This window comes from Mus musculus, chromosome 10 (assembly GCF_000001635.26).
Source record: "Mus musculus strain C57BL/6J chromosome 10, GRCm38.p6 C57BL/6J".
Lineage (NCBI taxonomy): Eukaryota > Metazoa > Chordata > Mammalia > Rodentia > Muridae > Mus > Mus musculus.
The window spans coordinates 111,357,091-111,381,999 of record NC_000076.6 but is presented as its reverse complement, the minus strand read 5'-3'; the positions used below and the strand labels follow the sequence as shown (position 1 = coordinate 111,381,999).

The 24,909-nt window shown below is 45.4% G+C and overlaps 1 long non-coding RNA gene across 4 annotated transcripts; it reads left to right on the top strand.

Annotated features, from left to right (window-relative positions):
- The first annotated feature begins 3,534 nt into the window (after positions 1–3,534).
- Gm30145 lies at positions 3,535–15,296 on the top strand. 4 transcript variants are annotated; one of them, XR_872034.1, is made up of 5 exons: positions 3,535–3,603; positions 4,470–4,591; positions 6,117–6,245; positions 7,285–7,349; positions 8,411–8,759. It is a non-coding gene; the product is annotated as a predicted gene, 30145 (long non-coding RNA). The 4 variants fall into 4 exon arrangements; XR_872033.1 differs by lacking the exons at positions 3,535–3,603; positions 8,411–8,759 and adding exons at positions 3,725–3,788; positions 15,112–15,296; XR_380790.2 differs by lacking the exon at positions 3,535–3,603 and adding an exon at positions 3,725–3,788 and having other exon boundaries at positions 6,120–6,245.
- Positions 15,297–24,909: the final 9,613 nt, after the last annotated feature.

Sequence of the window (24,909 nt, the reverse complement as noted above, 5' to 3'; positions counted from 1 at the left end):
TAGGGAAGATGACGGAATAGGTCCCCGACCGCTCCACGCTCAGTGCTGGCCTGCTTCACAGCGGCAGCTGGCATCCAGCTAGAGAGCGCGTGCGCAGTAATCTGTCTGAACTTTCAGATCTGGGTTCTTTAAAACAAAGAGTGTATTTAGAGTGCCCACGTAGTACATGCGTGTGTGTGCGTGTGTGTGTGTGTCCACATGTCACAGTGTGCAGGCGGTGTCAGAGGACAACTTGTGGGATCAGTTCTCGCCCTCTCCCATGGGTGCTCGGTATTTAATTGACAGCAAGCGCCTCTGTAGGCTGAACCATCCTGCCAGCCCATTTCTGAGGATTCTTTTTTTCTTTTTTCTTTCTAAATAAAGCAAAGCGAACAGAGGAGCTTAGGAGAAATCATGGGATGTTTAAAAAACTTAGTTATATTTGCTTCTGCACCTTTCAGGCAGGCGGTCTGGAATTCTTCTCCATAGGAAATCCATCCCTTTCTTGTTTCCTCTTGAGGACCCTATGAGGAAATAGCTTAGCAATTGAATATGAGCTTAAAAAACTTACAAAGCACGGAACCTTCTCTCTCTTCCTCAATGAAGCACTTGTACCTCATGAACTCCCACAGCAGCCAAATTGAGGGGAGAGAAGGAAGATGTTCTTTTATAATCAGTGCTTAAAATATTTGGGTTAGGGCTGGAGAGATGGCTCAGCAGTTAAGAGCACTGATTGTTCTTCCGAAGGTCCTGAGTTCAAATCCCAGCAACCACATGGTGGCTCACAACCATCTGTAATGAGATCTGATGCCCTCTTCTTACATATAATAATATATATAATAATAAGAGCGAGTAGGGCCTGATTGAGCAGAGGTCCTGAGTTCAATTCCCAGCAACCACATGAAGGCTCACAACAACCATCTGTCCAGCTACAGTGTACTCATATGCATAAAATAAATAAATAAATCTTTACAAAAATATTTGGGTTAATGTACTTTGTGTGTGCTAACCGTTCTCATTGAAAAGCTGACTTCCTAGGACGGCTGGGTTTCTCCTCCCCTCTCTTCCCAGGATTGGGGTGTCTATGGAAGGGATAGATTGTTCCTTAGTGGCACTGGAAGGCTGGTGTGCTGTCTATGTGTCCGTGTTCCTTGTGACAGCTGTCTAGCCCATCCGTTTGGTGTGGCAGGTTGGTACCCCCTGGGATGCGAGAGGATGGTGATTCTGCTCATTCGTGCATCCTGCTGGCAGTGACTGTAAAGTCTATAGTTGTGTTCTTTTGGCTTGGTGAAGATGTCCTTTCTGACCCCACGGCAGCTATACTCTACAGAATATAATTCTTTAATAATAGGGCTGAAACATTGAAATCATTCCTTGATCTGTGGGTTGCAGGGTGGATATTATTATATTTTCAGGTACAGATACAGTCTCTCCATGCAGTTCCATTCTGACCAGGAAAATTATCAACGAGCAGTATATATTTTAAAAAGAATCTCCTATCGCCCCGATTTTCAAATATCTCTATCTCTATATATGCCTGAAATACCCAGTAATCCATGCTGCTGTGTCCGACAGGCTGTCTCCACACCTGGCCACTCTTTCCAGAAAGCACAGGCAGGGTAAGTGTAACAACATTCTTCAGGGTCCCAGAACTGTCATCAGAGCACCTAGTGAGTAGCCTTGGCTTCATCTTTCGGTGACCAGCGGTGTCAGCCCTGAGCAGGAGGCAGCCCTGGCGTTTTGAAGGCCAGGCTTTGCCTTCTCCTATCCAACCACCACAATGTGATAGAAGGCTGTTTTCCGGATACGGAAGACCATTCCTGCTGACCGGATCTTCTGGAGAGCAGGCTGCAGCTTTTTGACACAACCTTTCACCTCCATGTTTCTGAAGGAACACTTTCACTCTCCTCCGGCAACTGTTCCTTAAACAGCTTGACAGTAAACCCTGTCACCGGCTTTCTGTCCTTCTCACTTTCTTCGTTCATCTTTCTCACTAGGGGGTCATCACTTCCAGCTGTTCATTTAGAGTAAGAAACGTGTGATTACTCCTCTTACCTGAAACCTAGAACACACTGTAGAGTTGATAACTGGCCTGATTTCAAAACCCTGTGTCTGGGAGAGAAGAGAGGCCTGAGGACGGGGTGGGGTGGGGTGGGGGTGGTGGGGGTGGGGGGGGGTTGGGGGGGACACGGGTCAGGGTGGAACAGTCGGAGCTCACACAGATTTAGCACTTAAGTTAATTCTGTGTGGCTTGAGTGTGTCCCCCTCTGAAATCCAAGTGGCCAATGCCTAGGCCTTTAAGGGGTGATTAGGTCTTGAGGGTTCCTCCCATCATTAATGAGGCCCTTTCAAGGCGATTTCTCACAACACCCAGATCTTCCACCCTCCCATCTTTTGTCACACAGACATATAGAATTTCCCCCCTCCTGGGACTGTGTAGCCAGCTCCCACCTTGGAAATAGAAATGGAGCCTGCATCAGACACTGAACCTGCTGCCACCTTGATCTTAAATGTCCCTGCCTCTAGACCTCTGAGAAAATAAATTCTCGAAGCATTATCTAGACTAGTTATTTTGTAGTAGTGCACACAGACTCAAACGAAGGTCTAATCACATTTCCCCACCCCCAAGAGATCCATGGAAGACCTCCTTATTAAGTCCCCTTAGCACATAGAAACGTGAGAGAGTGGCCATATTAGCTACTAAATGTTAGTTAGCACCTTTAACAACCAGAGAATGGATAAAGGCAAGGTAATTTTGCTTGGGTCAAGGAAGAAGAACTGGGAAGGGGGAAACAGGACCAATTTTTCCATGCCTATAAAGGGGAAAAAAAAATCAAAGCAAAACAAAACAATAAAAAAGGTAGAAGCCAGCTTGTATTTTGTATTAGCTAAAGCAAGTTGCAAGGTCTTTTCTAACTTCCAAATGGGCCATGATGGCCACCCATGATGTCTATAATCCCCTCTCCACCCGGGAGGCTGGGGGAAAAGCAGGTTTATATGATGCATTGTGTCAGATCACAGTGCATTGCCTAGGGCTGGGCACAGGGCAGCCTGGGACACAAGCAGGATTCTGCATTGGCAATAGAGTCAAAAACAGACACTAGGTTTGTCCTAAGTGTGCAGAAAGAAGCAGGTGACAGAAAGATTGCTGCATCTCATGTTCTTCCACTTTCAATGGAAAGTGTGTGCGGTGAGTGTGTAGGAAGAAAAGGAGAGAGAAAACTCAAGAAGAGGGAGAGGAGGGGCGGAGACAGAGAGGCCCAGTGGCTTTGTCAGTGGCTGATCAAGGGAGAAGGGTAGGGAGAAGCGAAGGGCTCCTGAGTCTAACTTGGAGCCCTCCAAGAACTTCTCCAAGAAAAGCAGAGTTAATGTTTATGCTGAGATGTCAGAGAGACCAAAGGAAAAGAACGTTTTTTTGTTTTTTTTTTTGTGTGTTTTTTTTTAAAGAGGTGTGAAAAGGCATTGCATTCTGGGTGGTTGGTAGGATTAAAGCAGAGCCGGCAAGGTTCCTGTCAGGTTGGGCTTGGGGGAGAGGGCGATTCTCCAAGCATGGAAGCAAGAACTTGAGCCCAGGAGAGCAGTCCTCTCTTTGTTCTCCTCTGCGTTCTTCTGACTTACCCACAGGTTCTCCCTTTTCAGTTAAAGCTAAATCCAAAAGAATTAGCCTTCTCAGCCTCTTCTAGCGTGGTGGAAGATTAAGTTCTAGAAAAATGCTTAGTCATTTCAATGGGCTTCTTCCGGGGTGGGGACGCAGCTCAGCTGAGAAAGCACTTAGCCTGTGAAGCCCAGGAGAGAGCATCTAGCATCACGTGAGAGCCCCTCCCCACCCCCACCCCCCTCGGGCGGTGCAAACACTTGATCTCACTGCTTCAGAAAGACCAGGAGTTTGAAGTTATCCTCACTATACAGTGAATTCAAGGCCATCCTGGGCTACATAAAACCGGAGGGTGGGAGGGGGGGAAGATGGAGAGAGAGGGAGGGAGAGAGAGAGAGCTAGTTTGTCTTCTCCGGATTTTATTTATCACCCTTAATTAAACCTTAGGTCCTTAATTAATCATGGGATTTAGAAATGTTCTTGGTTGACTGGTTCGGGAGCGGCTACTGTTTATTGCTTCTGTCGTAACTGCCTCCAGTATCTTCCCTCTAAGATCCGCCACCTCTCTCTCTCTCTCTCTCTCTCTCTCTCTCTCTCTCTCTCTCTCTCTCTCTCTCTCTCCTCACCCCTGTGAATAAGTCCTCCACTAGACTCCCACCTAACAGCTACCGGTTTTCACACCTATGGAGAGACTTTCTTGGCCTAAGGATTCATCTCTCTTCCCTCCGGTCTAGTCTCTTTTCTTTTGCAAAGTCATGCTTGCCCGCGGGTCAGGGATGAGTATTTGATCAGCGTTGCGATCCCTACTTAGGAATATTTTCTCCTTTACACCGAAGCCTCAGGTTCATCTCCTTTTACCTCTTCCTTGCTGTCCCTTCCCTCCCAACCCCCTCAGGTACGTCGGATGGATGGTTCACTAGGATTCTTTGGTCTTGAGTGAACCTTGAGGGCCTGACCCTCCTTCCTGTCTAATCGTCAGGTCCACCGCCCTGACCCTTGGCTCCTTGGGCCTCTGAGGTGAGTTACTCTTCTCTCATCGTCCCTTCTTAGGAATGACTCAGAGCCTCTCTCCCAGTCTTTCCCATTTCTTCACTGAAGAACTCCCCATCGTGCAAGCGTCTGGAGATAATGAGAATGGCCGCGGTCATGGGTCTACCATGTGTGAGCCTCCGTGCTGAGCGCTTTCTGTAGAACATTATATTTACTCTTCCGGAGAAATCTGCACTGAAGGCGTAGAGCCAGGGACAACACTGGGGCACCTCCTTTATGCTTTAGGAAATCTCTCACTGTGCCAGGCTCAGCACCTTGTATCTCGCTCTACCGTCACAACACTCCTACACGCTCTCTGGATGCTCTCATCGCTACCTTGGAGAGGAGGTGACTGGGGATGGAGTTAGGCCGTTCATGAAGCAGGTCATCTCCTCTTCAGCCACACAAGACCACTTGCTATCCTACTGTGAGGTCTTTGTTCTGCTTACATCCATTATCTGAACACTCTTCTTCCACAACCACACAACGCCTAAATATTACCTTCTTCTCGGCTGCAAGTGTACCCTGCTCGCCTTTCCTCTTTGCCCCTTGCCTGCCTCACTTTTCTCTATCATACACACCAGTAGCTGACAGTCCCTCTAGCTTACTTACTGGGATAGATGCTCTTTTTCTTGCTATTTTGCAGAACTGAAGCCTGACCCCAAGGCCTCCTTCATACTAAGCAATTGCGTGAGCTACCCTGAGAATGTATTTTTTGGATCTGCCAGCACTCTTTATTAGATTGGTTCACTAGGGAGTGTACAGTCCCTGAAAAAAAAAAAAAAAACAAAATAAAAGCAACAACAACAAAAGCCTGGTCCCTAGTCACCACAAATACTCCACTAATTTATGACTGTATCTCCCCCTTGTATCTGGGCAATCTGTTAATTTGGGGTTAATGAGGGAAAGCAGAGGCAAACTCAATCTATGCTGACAGCATAGATTTCTGCTATAACAAGCATGCCCTGCTGTTTGTGACGCTCTGTTCATCATTGTGCAGAAATGCTTACATCCAACACCATCCTCCTGCCCCACCAAGAGACCCAGCACAGGCGCAGAGGACCAAATGGGGTGTATACTCTGCAGGCAACACAGACCCAAAGCTTGGGTAGTCAGGAACTATTTCAGGATGGAGAGAGAAAGAGAGAGAGGTTTCATTAATAGGATAAAATTTGTGAAAGTGTTTAAGAGAGAACCTTTCCATCCCAAATATTTCTCAAGGGGATACCATCACCAGGAAGCAGTTTATCCTGTCCATAGTCTGATCCCTCTAAGTGATCATCATTCGCTTCCGAAACATTTGACTGATAAAGCTATAATAACTTAGAGTAATATAACTAAAAATACTACAAGAAGCCTAGAACCCTGGCTGTCAGCTTGCACGTACCTCTGCACGACGGGATCATCTGATTGAGCAGCTCCCCTTGAGACCCTCAGTAACTGTAGAAGATAAATATTCAGAGGGAGTGGGGAAACTGAGAGAGTCGCCAAACTGATGGAGTGCTTCCTTTAGCAGGCACAAAGCCCTGGATGCTCTCCCAGTGCTACAGGAATCAGCTATCAGTGGCTCGCAGCTGGGATCCCAGCACTCAGCATGTGGAAGCAGGAGATTCATAAATTCAAGATCATTTTTGGCTATACAGTGAGTTGAAAGCTAGCCTGGGCTACATAAAACAAACAAACAAACAAACAAAGCCACACCTATTAAAAACATTCTTTGAATTTGATACATTTGAGCTAATTCTTTATGTAGCATTAGATAACTATTTACCTTTTCACTCAAAATTCTGCCCCCCTCTAGGACACATGACCAGTGCCAATTTCAACATTTCTGGAAATTACACAATTTGTTTGATAACATATCCGTTTTGTTTGTTTGTTTGTGTTTTAAAAGGGGGATGCTACTTCCAGCACTTGCTTACAAACTTGGTTTTTTAAAAATCAGTTTTGCACACACACACACACACACACACACACACACACACACACACACACACGAGGCTTGAGAGATGGCTCAGCATTTAAGTACACTGGCTACCCTTCCTGAGAACCTGGGTTCAATTTCCAGCCCCCACATGGCAGCTCACAACCATCTGTAACTCCAGTGGCAGGGGATCTGACACCCTCACACCAATGCACATAAAATAAATTGAGCGAATTTTTAAAACTTAAATGACACAAGCTGATGGTGTGGCTCAGTTGGTAGCGTCCTTGCAGGAAGGCTTAGGTCTGATTCTTCATATCACGTAAGCCAAGTATGATGGTATACACTCATAACACCAGGCAGGGGTTGGAAGATAAGAGTTCAAGGTCACGATCAGCTACGTGAGGAGTTCTGAGGCCACTCTAAAGCCTGGAGAAGCTGCCTACAAACAAACAAACAAACAAACAAACACCAAGATAGATGTTGTAGTGATTTTCCTATTAATCCCCTGTGCTTCAGCTCTGTGTCTTGCTTTAGTTAACTGCCTCCCCCGCCCCCAGCCCCTTTCATGCCTGTTCACTTGCTGACTGTCCTGCTTTCAGAGCCAGCTATCTTGTCACTCACTGGATGGACAGAAACAAACCACAGGGCAGGCTTCTCTTCCAGCAGGTCCCACTTTTGCTCTTAACTTTATGACAATATGACTTCTGAAGACCTTTAAGAGGTACATTATTAAACCTTTCTTTTTATTCAAAAGGTAAAACAGAATCCATGGGTTTTAGGACATAACGTTGATGGAGCTCTTGGACTGCTTCCTAACATGTAAGTATCCAATAAATCATTATTTATACAAACATATAGACTGACCACCTATTAAGCAGATAAATAAATATCTAATGGGACCTAGAGAACAACTGGAGAAGAGCCACGACGCAGCTAGATTCATGGCAAACGTCAAATTCATGACAACTACAGTAACTCCTAAGGACTCTCTTACAACATTTCTTTCCAAACAGAGCAGAATTAGAAACAGGGTCCAGCCTGAGCTACATTAAACCTTGTCTTAAAAAATATTCCTAAACTTAAATTTCTCTAAAAAGCTTTTCTGAAAGCTGGGTCTTGTGGCACAAGCCTGTAGTCCCAGCTATTCAGAGCCTGAGGCAGAAAAGTTATGGAATTCAGGGCCATCCTGAGCAACTTGGAGACCTTGTCTCTAAAAAAACGAGCTTCCTGATGCATCAGAGAAAAGTCATCGCAGAATGACATAGTAAGAAGTGACTCAAAAACATGGGAGGATGGAGCTGTTATTGCTGTGTCACTGTGCCTTTGTGCAAACACATTGGATTTAAACTTACAACCTAGTGCCCTATCCTGCAGAAAACCTGGAACACAAGTCTGTGAAGGTGTGGCCTCAGAAAGAATGTTAGATCCTCTTTTTGTCAAAGATAGAGGGAGACTTGCCTTGTAGGGTAGTCAGTAATACAGATTCTGCTTTGTATTATTCGACATTACTAGATTTTCACACATAAAACATCTGCCAGAACATAGTGATTTATGATTCCCCATGGGAGATTTGAGAGCCGTCTGGGGGGAGACAAGGACTCTACAAGGACCATGAACTTGAAACAAAACTGTATTAGAGGCCAAGGAAGAAGCACACCAAGTAACATGCTCACACCTAGAACCATGCTAACTGGAAGATTCCAGAAAGAACTTCTGCTTCTAATGTCCCTAATATTCTGATCTCTTCAATCTAGACACTAGAAAATGGGTGGATTCATCCAAGAGAAATCTATGCTAAAATCCTACTTCCAGATTCTGCACATATTTAGCCAAAATCTGATGGATTTGTGGACCAAACATTTTTTTTTCTTGCATCATAGTGATGAGACACAGAAAGTGAGTCTGTAGGATGAAACAAGAGCTTCAGACAACCATGGCTTCAAAGGAAAACACAGTTGAGCTGTAAACTACTCCCTCAAGATTTTACAAGGGAAATGAAGAGGAACCATAAAAAGATAAGAGAAATCCCGGCACATTCCTTGGGCAACAGAAAGTGTTGTCCAAACAAGCACTCAGCAGGAAATGGTATTTCTGCTCATCTTGCACTTAGAAAGATGTTATCAATTTTCGGGTGACAAAAGTCATTGAAGGTGGTTACATTTGTATGTTTGTCCTAGTAGGAAAGATTTCTTCTTCTTTTGCCTCTATTACAGTTTTGTTTCAAGTTCATGGTTCTTGTAGAGTCCTTGTCTCCCCCCAGATGGCTTTCAAATCTCCCATGTAGACTCACTAAGTTCTGACAGATATTTTATGTGTGAAAATCTAGTAACCTTTGGCATAAAGCATACATCATTATTATTATACGACAACACAAAATGTCTTGTTATGAAACCAAAGGACTATTGCACCTCATGTTGGCTGATTATGTTCTTGAATGTACATGATCATTTGTACCCAATTGTACCCAATTGTACATGTGTGATCAATGGTATTGAAGACATATGACCAATTTGACCCTGTAACAGAGGGATGGAGCCCTTATTGATACTCAGATAATCTTGGCTCAGAAGTCATGGTGCCAGGCGTCCACAGTTACATGAATCATTCGCCCGGTTAGTGACCTTTCAGGTTCTTTTCCTTCCGAACTGGAAGAGTGAAATTCACACACCACAGAGGGTGAGTTTCAGAAATAAGCCTTTTATAATAAGGAACTTAAGGGAAGAAAGAAGGCAGCTCCTCTCTGCAGCTAAAGGGGTCCCAGAAGACAGACGCCATTGACGATCCAGCCTTGGAGTTAACCAGGCCTTCCTGGATGGAGGAAAGGGAGTGGGCTGGCTAGTCCAGGTCCTAGGTGTAAAAGTGTCTCGAACTTTCTGTCACGTCTTCAGTGCCTTTCCAGGAAAGGCTTACTCCTTCAGGGGGAAAGAGCTTAGGCAAAAACCAGAGTCCCTTTCTGGAATTCCCCAGCCTCTGGTCACTGTGGAACCAGTGACATTTTAGTTTAAACACTTCTGGCATCTCTGGCCTCCAGGGACTACAAGTTTACTGACAGACTCACAGACATTTCCAACTTTTAGCTAAGAAGGAAACAGGGAGGAAAAGGAAGGACAAAGTCCTAACTTGGCCAAGAGGCTCCTCTCAACTGTTAGCAGCTAGAGACTGTCGGTTTTCTTCCACAGGATGGTAATGAGTGTGTCAGTCACACTCCAGGACAGACCTCATACTCAGGAGAGGCTGGGCAAAATGAATATCACTCCACGTTTATTTTAAGAGAGGAAAGAACATAAAGTTGGATGGGTATGGATGTAGGGAAGGATCTGGGAGGGGTTGGAGAAGGGAACAGAATATCCTCAAAATATAGTGTAGGAAGTTCTCAAGAATAAATAAGAACAGAAAAATATAGCTCTCCCCACCCCGGATATCATCCACGACTTCACCTGCTCAGAGCTTCTCATCTCTCAGGTCTCACCTGCTCTGAGAGTTTCCAACCCAGACCTCTCACCCCACACTGAACTGGGACCCTGTTTACGTCACAGAAGCCCCACTTCTCCCAATGTAAGGCTCATCATAGCATGTCAGTGTTTCTCATTCAGCTTGCTTCCAAGCGGGGAAGGGATTTGTAATCCTGTTTACTCTGGTTCCCTGGAAACTTACCCAGGGTTGCTACAGAAAAGACCCTCAGTAAATATGTGCTATTTGAAAAAAAAGTAGATTAAGATTTATTAGACTTGAGATATGGTGAGTATGTACGTAATCCCAGTACTAGGGAGGCAAAGAAAACCATAAAAACTGGTGACTACTCATCAGTTTTAATGTGCCCAAATATTCTCAGTCTGGTTTGACAAGCTTAGAGGTAATAGCTTTTTACATGTAAGAATGTTATCAGCTTGTTGTTTGTGGGCAGTGCTGGGCAGGTGGTGGTGTCTACAAAATGGATGTGGCAGCATCCCGCATCATGACCTCTGCACTTTCCCTCAAAACAGAGCCAAATGACATGTGGTAAGATGGAGTCACCCAGGACAAGATCTAGCCTGGAAGCCACTGTTGCTCACGATATGGAGCAACTTGGATGAGGCCACTGCCTGATCCACACAGTTACTTTCTTCCTAAACATGATTATCCACGAAGTTAGTAGCTTTAAACAAAACCACTGTGCCAAGAACAATGTCCTGTGTGTGTGTAATCCCAGCATCCAGCAGCTGAGGCAGGAGGATGGATCATCAGTCCTAGGACAGCCTGGGATGCACAGCAAGACCCTGTCTAAACAACAACAAAAGCCCTAGTTCCCATTACTTAAGCTCACAATCCATTGTCTCACAATTGAGTGGGGCTCAGCCTCAGTTCTTGGAGGGTTTCTTGGGCTCACTACAAAGTGTCCTTGGCTCCCATCCTGGCTAAGTGGTGGCTCATGAGGGAGTAGACTTGTATGAATACATTACTGGGAGATGCCATGATGTGTCACTCTGTCACATTATCTTAACAGCTTACCTCCTTGCTCTGGTCCCCTCTACTAGATCTTCCTTAGTTATTTCTCTCACTCATCCCGAGGCGTCACGGTACCTCCAGCCATAGCTCTCCCTCTCCATTGACCTTTATAGTGAATTTCTTATAATTTTATAAATGTCTTCCTTCCTCCCTTCCTCCCTCTCTCCTTCCCTCCCTCCCTCCCTCCCTCCCTCCCTCCCTCCCTCCCTCCCTCCCTCCTTCCTCCATCCTTTCTAAGATCTGCTATCCACACTGTTAGCCCCCAGAACATACCCAAACTGTCCTGGTCAAGATTATCAATTACTTTTGTATCGCTAAATCCACAAATCAATTTCTAGCCCTCACCTTCCCTAACATCTGAACATGTGACACAGGTCACTGTCCCTTTCATAAAGCACCTCCCTTACCTGGCTTCCCCCTGTCCTCTAGGTATTTAAGGGCACCTTCTCTCTTAAGGTCAAAGTCTCCCAGAATTGACCTGTTCATTGTTTTCTGTCTTCTCCCCTCCCCAGCTCTCTTCCCTTTTTATCGGCTTTTTTGGCATTGTCATAAGGCATTTAGTTTTAAGTTGTATCATATAGCAATAATTCGCAAGTTTATACCTAGCCTGGACCTCTATCCCAAATCCAGACCCACTTCTTTGGCAGCCTACCTGAGATTTCATGTGACTCTTGGGTCTGTCTAATGCTGATGCAGCAAATTGCTGCAGAAAAAAAAATTCCTTCCTCCCTCCCTCCCTGCTGCTTTAAAAAATGGCTTAAAACAAGGCAAGTTTATGTAGGGCAGTGGTGGCGCACGCCTTTAATCCCAGCACTTGGGAGGCAGAGGCAGGTGGATTTCTGAGTTCGAGGCCAGCCTGGTCTACAGAGTGAATTCCAGGACAGCCAGGGCTATACAGAGAAACCCTGTCTCAACAAACCAAAACAAAACAAAAACCAGGCAAGTTTATTATCCTGTGGCTCTGGAGCTCAAAAATCCAAATGATATCACTGGGATGATCCAATTGAGGTGTGAGCAGGGCTGTATTCCTTTCTGAAAGTTCTCGGAGAACATTTTGTTTTGTTTTCTTGTTTTTCTTCATCCGGCTTGTGGAGGCAGTTTCTATTTGTTCAAATGTGATCCCCTCCATCCTCAAAGCCAGCACTGGCTGGCTGAGTCTTGCACCACCAGCTCCTCTCTATCTTTATCCTCCATGTAAAAGCTTGTGACTCCACAGGGAAATATCTAAATTTCAAGTGAAGCTGATTAGCCACCTTGTTTTCCCTTTGCCAAGTGACTAAATAGACATATAGGTTCCACGGACTGAGCATTGGGAAAGCTCCTTCCAGGATCCACTAATCTAATGAAAGACCCACAACATGAGGACTCCTCCACATTCTGACTCAGGAGAGGTGACACCCCAAATCACTCACGAGAAACTGTCTTGATGCAAACCGCAAGAGGACCCACACTCATACACCATGCAGGGGTAGAGGACCATGGTGCCCCAAGTAGCTGGTTAAGGGGATATTTAAAGGAAAAAAACCAAAACTCAAGGGAGTGGGGAGGGCATTGTTGGGAAATACCAAAAATACCAGTTAAGAGCCACGAGGAAGTGCAAAGTCACAAGAGTCACAAGGAATACCTGGTAATTGTGCAGGTTATTTCTCAAGACAGTTTCTATGAGCCCCTAACAATAGCACATTTGCATAGCTGGTTTCAGGATCGGTCAGGGTGACTTTCTTTGAATGAACACTCCCTGAACCCAGGAAGCGGGTGGGTGGAAGAATGTTGCTATCTTTTTTATGATTAGCATGCCTTGGAGCACTGAGTCACAAAGGTCACATTCTCCAGCCTGGGCCTAAAGGCCTAGTTTTTTTTACACTTTTTCACTAACAGATGTCATGCTTATGTTAAACACAAAGTATTAGAACTAGATCTCAGAGCTAACTGAGCCCACCTGCACACCTCCCTGAGTCTATGCTAACCTCAGTAATGCTGCCCTCACCCTTCTGTCTGCTTTTCTACCACACATCTAGTTGACCAGAAAGTCCCGTGGACCTTTCAGGGTGCCATTAGGCTCTGGTGAATCCCATCTACTTGAGTGCAGCTGTCATGGTTCTAGCTTCCCTACCACCCTCTCAGGTTATTAGCAGCCTCCTGGGTTGTAATCACTTCCTAACCCCTCTCTGGATTCTGCCATAGCCCAACAAGAATGAGAGGAATGAGTAGAGAGAGCCTGGCAGAATTGCAGGGAAGTAGACTGCCCCCTGCATGATACTCGAGTATCGGTTGTGTGTCTTGATTGTCAAGGTTCAATGCTTTGGCAAGATTTTTATTATTTTTTATTTTTTTCATTTTTTTATTTTTTTGAGACAAGGTTTCTCCTTGTAGCCCTGGCAGTTCTGGAGCGCACTCTGTAGACCAGACTGGCCTTGAACTCATAGAGATCCACCTGCCTCTGCCTCAGGAGTGCTGGGACTAAAGGTTTGTACCACCAATGGCCAGCGCGATAAGCAGACAAATGGCTCTGAATGAGAATCTCCTGAACTTTGCTTTGTCTTTCCCTCATTCAGGGACGAGCTCTCTCAAGTTCCCTTTTCTGCCTAAAGAAACTTCTTGCAAAAGAGTTTCCTTAAAGCCCCCTTCTGGAAATACATCGAATAACTAAAAGAGATTAGCCATCAAAACCACCACCATATCCTGACAACCTTTATATTTGTTCATCAGAGGGTAGCTCAGAGAGGTGGCCCAGGCATCATAAGACAAGCTTCGAGTACAGCGACATTCACGGTGCTGTTCTCTGTCTTTGAGCTTACACGAGAAGCCATTTACTACTAATTTCTAAGGCTCCAATGTGCCCAGGGTGGTTTCAGAGCCATGGCAACCCCTTTGCCTCAACTTCTGGGATGCTGGGATTACAGATGTGAGTCAACAATATCACAACAGCCCCTTCTTCCTGAGACATCTCAGCTCCATAAAAGCCAGCTTTTGCCAAGTCTACCATCCCTACCAGTCCTCCCTCATCCTGGCTTCTTTTCCTGTATCACCTTCTACACTGGTCTTACTCCATCCACATGGCCTTCCTGCTTTCTCTAGAGCATACCAGGAAACCCCTGAGCTGAGACTCTTGGCTGTGTACTTTCATTTGCCAGGCATTTGCTTGGCTTTGCGGCTTTCCCTGTCAATCATCCTTCTAGATTCACACACAAGCACTCCCTTGGAACCACCCACTCTCCCCTCTCCCTCCACTTCATCTTCGATAACTGTGTCATTTACATATTTTGATTGTTTATTTTTTTGTCTCTGGGAAATCAGAATATGCTATCCCAAAATATTCCACGTTGGCATATGGACAATTTTGAGAAACTGAAGACACAGGATTCTGAAAACAGAGCAGAGCTTTTCATTTCGTATGAGAGATTTACATCTAGGAAGGAAACCTCCATTTAAGAAGTTGTCTCTGCAGCAAGAAGGAAAAAAAAATGCCTGTTAGTCACGGGGGCTCCTTGTCAATGGGGAAATCGTGTTAAGAGAAACCACAGCTGGGTTATTTATAAAGAGATGTAGCCTTTGTTCCCAGTTTTGGAGGCTGGGAAGTCTATATGAACACAGGGTCTAACCAGGGTCTCCTAACACGTGGCAGAGGGTATCAGTTGAGGGGCTGATTCCTCCAGCTTGAAGACATTCCTTCCTGGAGAAGGTTCCCAACACTCAGAAAGTCTGCAACCTTTAGAAAACTGTGGAAGTTCACAGAAGAGACAAGGCCTATGGAGCTCTCTCCCTGGGATTCTGGGATTATATAAGCAGTCAATAATTGCTGGAAAGAGGAAAGCTCGTCGGTAGAGCTCCCTGCAAGATGCAAGGGAACACCAGTGACAGCTTTTGTTGAGTCCTAAGCCATGCTGAGGTCCGGGGGTCTGGGAGTGTTTTCAACGATGCTACTGCCAGAGTCTCTCGTGCTTCTGTAAGTAGCTCTGCTTAGCCATATTCCTGTAACTGCAATAAGCCCATTGGTTCATGTCTTAGTCAGGGTCTTTATAAAGACCCTGTGGTAAATCACTATGACCAAAAGCCAAGATGGGGAGGAAAGGGTTTATTTGGCTTATACTTCCAGGTCATGATCCATCATTGGAGGACGTCGGGACAGAAGGTCAAACATGGATGGAACCTGCTAGAGGCAGGAGCTGATGCAGAGGCCATGGAGGGGTGCTGCTTGCTCCCCATGGCTTGATCATCTTGGTCATCGGGACTTGCTCAGCCAGCTTTCTTATGGAACCCAGGACCACCAGCCCAGGTGTGGTACAACCCACAACGTTCTGGGCCCTTCCCCACTGATCACTAAATGAGAAAATGCCTTACAGCTGGATCTCATGGAGGCATTGCCTCAACTGAGGCTCTTTCCTCTCTGGTGACTCTAGCTTGTGTCAAGTTGGCACAAAAGCAGCCAGTGCAGTTCACTAAGCTAGATGTGTGGGATTGTTTCTTTGGTGTGTTGTCAATGACCCATTTGGGGGTGAAAGGACATTTGTTCATGACTCCCTAGGAAAAGTCACACAACAACATCACAGGATAAAACACCAAGCTTGCTAGCTCTAGCATCTGTTCGTCTTTTTATACTGCCACTAATGTCACCACAGGGGCTCCATCCTCAAGACCCATCTGTGCAGGGTCTCTAACTTCACTCTTCTTAACTCTTCCACCAAAAGACTTACAAGCTCGGGTGATACTAGTTGTATGGACAAAGAAGGTGCGGTCGAGTTGTTAAGAGCTAAGTTTTGTCCCCTCGAAACTCATGTGTTTTTAAATCGTCATCGCCCACAGCTCAGAATGGGATCGTATTTGAAGAAAGGATCTTTAACCCCTGCAAAGCACTAACTGCATTTTTACTAGTTGTCTCTCAAAGCACACTGCCTGCTCTTCCTGTAAGGTCAATGAGATGAGAGAAGGAAAGAGAGACAAGAGAATGAGCATCATAAGAGCACAGGCTCTATTTGGTGTCCTGACTGGTTTAATATCAACTCGACATAAGCTACAGTCATCAAAGAGGAAGGAGCATCAATTGAGAAAATGCCTCCATAAGACCCAGGCTGTGAGCAAGTCTGTAGGGCACCTTCTTCATTTGTTGTTGATGGGGGAGGGCCCAGCCCTTTGTGGGTGGTACCACCCCTGGGCTGGTGGTTCTGGGTTCTATAAGAAAGCAGTCTGAGTAAGCCATGGGGAGCAAGCCAGTAAACAGCACCCCTCCATGGCTTCTGCATCAGCTCCTGCCTCTGGGTTTCTAACCCTGTTGAGTTTCTGTCCTGACTTCTTTGAGGATAAACTTTTTCTCCCCAAGTTGCTTTTGATCACAGTGATTCATACAACAATAGTAACCCTAAGACGTTTCGGAAAGACCTGTGAAGGGGGCAGGCAGTTCTAGTGTAAGACCCGAGCTCAGAGTTCTCTTACAGGAAGACTCTGGGTGTTCCTCCTGGGGATATATTAGTCTTCTGCTGTCACTCCTTAAAGCTTATAGCAAACAGAATCTCAGAAATTCCAGGAGATATAGGTCCATTTGTACCATCGAGGACAAAAGAGAATGAGAATTAGCCTCAGTCGAAGCAAACGTCTGACGTACACAGTAGAAATGGCAGCGTCTTCTCCAAAGACAGGAGAAATGCATCTCTCTGTGGCTGTGTGGTCAGCCTTGCTTCCTCTCTAAGGCATGGAAAGCATCCAGGAAGTTTTGTAATGAACAGGGTCAAAGGGGAGTGCTGGCTACTGATTAAAAAATCCAGTCACTTCAGAAAGAATTCTAGCACACCAGACTCTTGCCAGTCATAGGGGGAAGGGAGCAGGAGAGTAGGAGCTGAATACTTCTTTATATTCTGGCCTACAGTAGGCTATGGCTAGGGGTAGCTATGGAAATGACCTGACTGGTGGATTAAAGGAAGTCAGATGATCGCAGGGCCAGCCTTGACTGAGGATTGATAGATGGGGTGAGAATCTACAACTCACAATTGCTTTACTTCCAGGAACTGTTTAACCCCACTAGAGGGGCTGCACATGGAGTGCCCACGGCTAACATCTCCTGTCACTGGGAACAGTGTGTTAGGAAACCCAAAATACAAGTCACGAATGAGATCGAGAAATACAAAGCTAGATAAAATGTTACGCATTGAGGATATACTGGTCTAGCAATGAAAACGTGCAGTTCTTTGCATCTTTATACCTGCATTAAAAATCATACACTGTTTACCACTGGGCTGCAGGAATATGCTGAAGTCCAGAATACTAGAATGTGTTTCCCTTCCTTATGCTTGTGTGCACTGATTTTTTTCTCTGCTTTTCTTTCTATGGGGCTGAAGATTGAACCCTGGGTCTCATGCAAGCACTCTACCTCTGAGTAATGTTCTTATCCCCCACCCCCACCCCTGCCCCCAAGCCCCCGGATGCACAGATCTTATCCTCGAGGCTGCAACCCAGCAGGCTCTTGTCTGCTCGGAACTAGCACAAAGGGCAGAAGAGATTAGCTAAATCCTCCTGGCTGCCTTGTTTCCACACAGCTTTGTCAATTAGTCCTGGGATTGGAGCAGGGACTGCTGAGTCCAGAGATGCTCTATTCTTTACCAGTTCAAATACTGGCACAAGCAGACCTGACTGATCCTGTTTCAAAATGTCAAGTTCCAATGTTCGGAGCGTTTGAAGCTGTACAAACACTCTGCCCAAGCGGAGGAAAACTCCGGGTGTTCCTCCTGGGGGTGTATTAGTCAGTCTGCTGTCACCCCTTAAAGCTCATAGCAAACAGAATCCCAGAAATTCCATAGGTCCATTTTCACCAGCCAGGACAAGACAGAATAAGAATTGTTATCTGGAAGTTTAGTTTTAGTGGGGGCACTCTATTGAGTGAAGCCTTCTTGCTTATCCTCTCAGAATTTGCTATCTTGTGGCTGCTGTGACTTAAAAGAAATAGGAAGGGAGAGCGACCAATTGACTGTACAGTGACAGAGCAGGAGGGCAGCCACTCTTAATCCATGGGGACAGAAACCCTGGCTCTGCAGAGAACTTCAAGCTTCTCTCCCTTCAAAGGCCAGTCTTTCAATTAGAGACAGGGTCAGACTGCGAGCGAGCTGTTCAGCAGGATTGAGAAAGAATGTCTATCAGCTAGCTGGTGTGTGGACAGCTTTGGTTTGTAGGTGCGTTTGATTTTCAAACCGCAGCAAGTTTTTTTTTAAAGTGGTCTCTGCGTGTTCAGTCGCCCTGTGGGGGCAGGGTGTGCAACAAAATGAGAATAAAATGGGGGTGGGGGGGCTCATGTTTACCTCAAACACGTCACAGTCTTCTCCATCTGTGCACGCTCACACACACACACACACTCAGCATTGTTCTTAGCGACATCAGTGGATGTCACCTGCAGAGGGCTTCTTGAGTTTGGAAGGAAGAATTGAGCAGAGATAACCATCCGAGACCACTGCTTAAGACAAGATGTAGTTCCCAGTGAGAGTGGGCCGCTAAAGGAGAGGGAAGCTTGGCGTCCAATGTGCTCGGCTTTTATGCTATGCGCCTGCCCGCAGGTTCTCTGGGACATTTACGTAGGTAGGCTTTTTCTGCGCATGCTCTATCTGTCACATGGTTTCATGCATTGGCAGACATTTGCACCTCACTATACTCTTGAGACTCCACAATGTGGTCTTTAGTATTACCTACATTTTGGGGATTCCTCTGGGCCTGGACCAGTGGCCAGGTTCAGTTGTTCTAGGGATGGAGGTGGGAGCCAGCCTTCATCCATGACAACTTGCTCTTTTCAAACGATGTTTTTCAGATTTTACACAATCTCTGCCACAGCCTCTTGCCTCATTAATAATAGTGATCATATTAGTGTGCTTGATACTGATTGCTAAATAATTTACTTATTATACAGTTGATTGTCACCTCCAAACAGAGAGCTATATAGGTACTATGGAAATCCTGGAACAAGGATTTTCTGCAGTAATATAAATATTATATTTCTATACCAATAAGGTAGAACCTAGCACATTGAAACCTAGCTACTGTAACCAAGAAGTTAATTTTTAAAGTGTTACTTAATACTAATTTATTTCTATTCAGTGTTAATTAACATGCCAACATTTATATCTAAATAGCTGATAGTTACTTGATCTGCTCTTACATACAGTTCTCGAAGCTCCTCTTCTTCTACAAGAATATAAACTCTAGAGACGGTATCATACAAAGGGGCCCCATCGCACACTAGGAGAGCAATCACAAACTGGCATACGGCTTAAGCCATGCCAAGTACACCCACATGTTGCCCTCTGTCATCTAGTAGTCAACCTGAATGATAAGTTATCACTGAAAGGAACATGTCATAATTGGAGCTGGCTGACAGTTCAGAGCGGTTTAGTTCATCATCATCATTGTGGGAAGCATGGTGGCGTGTAGGTGTAGGCAGATGTGATGCTGGACAGGTAGCTGAGTTCTTTTTTTTTTTTTTTTTTTTTTTTTTTTTTTTTTTTTGGTTTTTCGAGACAGGGTTTCTCTGTATAGCCCTGGCTGTCCTGGAACTCACTTTGTAGACTAGGCTGGCCTCGAACTCAGAAATCCACCTGCCTCTGCCTCCCAAGTGCTGGGATTAAAGGCGTGAGCCACCACGCCCAGCGGTAGCTGAGTTCTAACACCTGGATCAGCAGCCAGGAGGAAGAGAGAGTGATTCTGGGCCTGGCTCAAGCATCTGAAAACCTCAAAGCCCACCTCAAGTGACACACTTTCTCTAACAAGGCCACGCCCACTCCAACGAGGCCACGCCTACTCCAGCAAGGACGCACCTCCTAATAGCGCTACTCTGTGGATGAACGGGGGCTATTTTTATTCGAAGCGCCACAGAAGGCTGGTGGAGAAAACGGAGTTTCAGGATGGTTGCTGGAGGCGGGAGAGGCTGAGAGACGAAGAAGGAAAGGACTGAGGGACTCAAAGATACAGGTCAATGGGAGCAGTTGGTGAGAGAGGCAGCTGGCCTGTGCTCCACCTGGTGAAAGGCTGGGATGCAAGGGAAGCAAATATGGATTCTTAGCCCTGATTGGTAACATGAGATGTCGCTCATGAATAATGTGGCCACTGGGAGGGATAGTGAGCTAAACAGAAGATAATAGACTAAAGGAGAAGGATTCTGCAAAAAATGTCAAGTGCCGGGACCAGGCCCGAATGAGGGCCTTTTGTAACTTTGTTCATTTCCTTAAACATGCTTCTACATAATTGGAGATCAGCTGGCTAGCTTGTTGGTTTGTGGGCCTGTTCGCATCATGGGTAAAAAGTTAGGGCAATAGTTAAAATACACACTGCCATTTAATATTGAAAGTAGCCCAGCCCTGTCACCACTGATACTTTATTTGCTGCTGTGATTTTCTGCTTCCTCCCTCTTTATTTGCACACACACACGCACACACACACACACACACACACACACACACACACACACACACACACACCATTTCTGTCAAACACCATTTTTAGGACACTGCTTCTGAAATTACTGGAGGTAAAGTACTTTCTTCTTCTAATCTGTCATGAACACATGTTTCATAAAATTCAACAAAAGTGTGATTCTAGAAAAATGAAAAGAAATGAAAGATTTGGGCCAGCTTCTCTAGTCTTAGATTCACTACAAAGCAATGTGGTCAGGCTGCTTTAAAGCCTTCTTCTGCATCTTAGGCTCCAGTTTTGTTTCCATGTATACTGGTGTCTATCTGTCTGTCTGTCTGTCTCTCTTTCTGTATGTATGTTTGTGTGTATGTGTGTGTGTGTGTGTTTCACTCTCTATCTCTCTGTGTATGTCTCTCCATGTGTATTTTTCTCTCTTTGTCTCTCCTCCTCTTCCCTCCCCTCCCCCTCCATCCCTTGCCTTCTTCCCTCCCATTCCCTCCCTTCCTGTCCTCTCCTGAGGGTTGACTCCTAGGCCTCAGCAGGCATGCTGGGTAAGTGTACCACCACTGAGCACCACACAGCATTATTTGTTGGATGCTGAGTAGCATTGCTTAGATGCTGAAGTGTCTGTCAACTGGTGTATTACATGTGTGTAGAAATATATGTTTTGGGGGCTGGAGAAGTGGCTCAGCAGTTAAAAGCACTGACAGCTCTTCCGAAGGTCCTGAGTTCAATTCTCAGCAACCACATGGTAGCTCACAACCATCTGTAATGGCATCGCATGCCCTCCTCTGGTGAGCATGAAGATAGTATACTCATACACGTAAAATAAATAAATATCTTTTAAAAAAGAAATATATGTCTTATTTGATCTTCTTCTGTCTACTCACATATAGCTTTAAAATAAACCTAGTCACTTTGCATTAATGATCTCTAAGGAAATGAGATTTTGTTTGGAAAGGCATTCGATGTTTTATTTTCTTATATATACTCATGTGTAAAGGAGATTCCCCCACCCCCCATGAAAACGTAACAGCATTAATCGCTCATACCTAATACGTACACCTAAGGGGTCCCAGCCAGGGAAGGGCACCCTCCGGAGAACAGTCACACACTGTGGCATACAGCTTAAATCACACCACACATCTACATGTTCCCATCACCCAGTAAGCCATCTGAGTTGTAAGAGATCGCTGTAAGGAAGGCTTGCTGAGAAAACAGTTTCAGGGTGGTTACCAGGGGCAGGAGCAGAGCGACAGGAAGGGGGACAGACTATTGATGGGTTTCCTATTAAGAACATTCTGTTTGCTCTTGAAATGAAATCCTCTAAGACAGGTGCAAGCCAGGCTTACAGTACAGCTTGTTGTCATGCCAAATACAGAGCTGCCAATAAGTGACCAATCTCCTTCACAAACACTCATATTCACTGATACAGGAAGACACTGAAAATCACACCTGGCCAAGAGAGAGGTGAGGTCAGTCTTCAACACTGCGCGGATCTATAAATGTGTAAAAGTTTAGACTGTTTCCATTAAAAGCTCATAAACGCGATCTCCTTAAAGCTTTATTTACTTCAAACTTTTCCTTACTTGAAATTCCCCTTCTTGCGGTAAAATTTAGGAGAGAGGTAAAATCGTAGCAGATGCTTACAGGGGGAAAGGCAGATGCGTGCCATTTTGGAGCAGCTTAGGGAAATGCTGGGAACCAAAGCTGGGAGGCTGGTGGCATTCACTCTCTCCTCATCTCCCTAGGACTCAGAGGAAATTGCATTTGATTGAATGGAATGCCTTCTTGGTTTAACATTTCCATCTCATACCACAAAAAAAAAAAAAAAAATCAAGGTTGACCTTCAAAATGTTTGAGACAAAGGCTTTCTTTTTCTTTTCTTTTTTTTCCTTTTAACTTTTTATTGGTTCTTTGTGAATTTTTCTTTTTTTTAAAGATTTATTTATTTATTTATTATATGTAAGTATACTGTACCTGTCACTCCAGAAGAAGAGGGAGTCAGATCTCATTGCAGATGGTCGTGAGCTGCCATGTGGTAGCTGGAATTGAACTCAGGACCTCTGGAAGAGCAGCCAGTGCTCTTAACCGCTGAGCCATCTCTCCAGCCCGTGAATTTTGTACCATGCACCCCAACCCCACTCATCCCCCCCCCCCCCCGTACCCACCCCTCACCCTTGCAACCTCAGGGGGAAAAAGCACATCATGGAAGCTGTAGTGTGTCACAGTGTGTCCCACAGGATACCCTTTTGTCCACACTTCTTTCCTCACAGTTATTCATTGCAGTGACTCTGGCCTGATTCGAGACCTCTGACTTCTGTTACACCATCAGTACTGGCTCCTCACTGGGACTCCTCACAGATATCCTGTTGTTGCCCTGTGTCTTGGAGATCCTTTAGTTTTAGATCTGCAGGACTAGCTCCTTCATGCATTTCAGGAGTGCATTGATGGGGTAGATGTTGGGGTGGACAAATTCAAAGCCCTGGATTTAGCCTTGAATGGTGTCTGAGCTGCTCAGCACCCCTGGCTCTCCTGCTCTCACGTCTGTCACAGATGTCAAGGTGCTACATCCACTCCAGTAGTGACGAGCTCAACAGGCCCTGAAAACCTGGGCACTGTCCCGAGACAAAAAGTTCATGGAAACTTAGTCTCCTGAAACCGCGGCATCCTGCATAACGAACGAATGCTCCAATGTCCTTGCTTTAGTTGGTAAACGGATCTGTGTGCTTTCCCTTAATATTGCTTTATTACAAGTGCTCCTAAGGATTGATATTTTGACATATAGTTAAGTTAGATTCTAGGCAGTCCTTGATCCGACTTGGGCATGGATAGCTAAGTCACTGCCCTACACAGACATTTACCATTATCTAGGAAGAAGGAAGTTTATGACCTAAAGAGGAACCAGAGTAGATACTTAGAACTTTAGATAGCTGAGTTACACCCATATACAAGTATTTACAATGGCCTAGGGGGAAGGTGGACTATACAGTAGACAAGAGTAGGAACTATGGCAAGGACATGAAGCCCTTGCCCCTGGCTTCTAAGGTTAAGTGGATCTTAGGTGGAGCTGTTTTTGATCCCAGTTGTTAACATTGAATTTTATCCCAGTTGGTTCCTGCCAGTTCTTTCATGTTTGCATTCCTCTGTTTTGTGTAAGAATCCAGTAACCTCTTTGTACCTTGCTGGTGTGTCACCCAACTTCCCTATTTTCTTCTGTATAAAGAGTTTGATGCTCGATTTGACAAATTACATTCAGATCCACACTCCCTTGTGTCGGGTCTGTCTGTCAATTCCCACCGACTCCTTGCCCACCTGCACTAGAGACTCGTTCCATGCAGACAAGGGACCAAGAGGGTCTGCAGCATCAAGGGATGGGGGAGGAGAGGAGGACATCTCTCTCTTGTCTGAACCAGGACAAAAAGGTACAACAGGCAAATAAAAGCCAGGACCCACTCTTCCACCAGCAACCCCCAGGTCTGGCATTTCTAAGGCAATGGGGAAATTTTGAACATAACTTGTATGTTAGATTACTTTATTTTGTCACATGAAACTTCTTTGGGGGTGAAAATGGTTTTAAAACAGGACGTCCTTGTTTTTAGGAGATGCTTCATATGATACTTGTCAGGGGGAGTCACATGGGTCTGCCACATATTTTTAAATGGCTCAGCCTTTAAAAGGTGCACATTGACAGAAAGGCACTGTGAAAACTGTTGGCCATTGGTGAACCTAAAAACAGGTTACTTTTAACCTGAGCGGGGGGCCTGGGACAAAAGTGCAGGCGCAGGTACATATACTATAATCTAATATTTTAAGTTACAAGTTGTACTGGCTGGTTTTGTGTGTCAACTTGACACAAGCTGGAGTTATCACAGAGAAAGGAGCCTCCCTTGAGGAAATGCCTCCATGAGATCCAGCTGTGGGGCATTTTCTCCATTAGTGATCAAGAAGGGAGGGCCCATTGTGGGTGATACCATCCCAGGGCTGGGAGTCTTGGGTTCTATAAGAAAGCAAACTGAGCAAGCCAGGGGAAGCAAGCCAGTAAGTAACATCCCTCCATGGCCTCTGTATCAGCTCCTGCTTCCTGACCTGCTTGAGTTCCAGTCCTGAGCTCCCTTGGTGATGAACTGCAATGTGGAAGTGTAAGCTGAATAAATCCTTACCTCCCCAACTTGTTTCTTGGTCATGATGTTTGTGCAGGAATAGTAACCCTAACTAACACTCAAGTCAACCTTGAAAATAGCAGGATATCCTTACACCTTTTGTTTTAACAATATATCTTTGCAACAATCTACAGGCTGAATTCACATTTATCATTTACACAGTCCCGCGAGTCTTGCACTAAATAGGGCAATGCAGGACAGCCGGCCCCCTCATCTGGCCAGCTATCCTTGAACTTTCCACCCCTGTATCCATTGCAACATATGAGAGCACCCAGCTTGTGCATCCAACATCACTCATACATCTCCCATTCTCACATCCGACCCTTGGCTACACCAGGATCCGGGTGGTC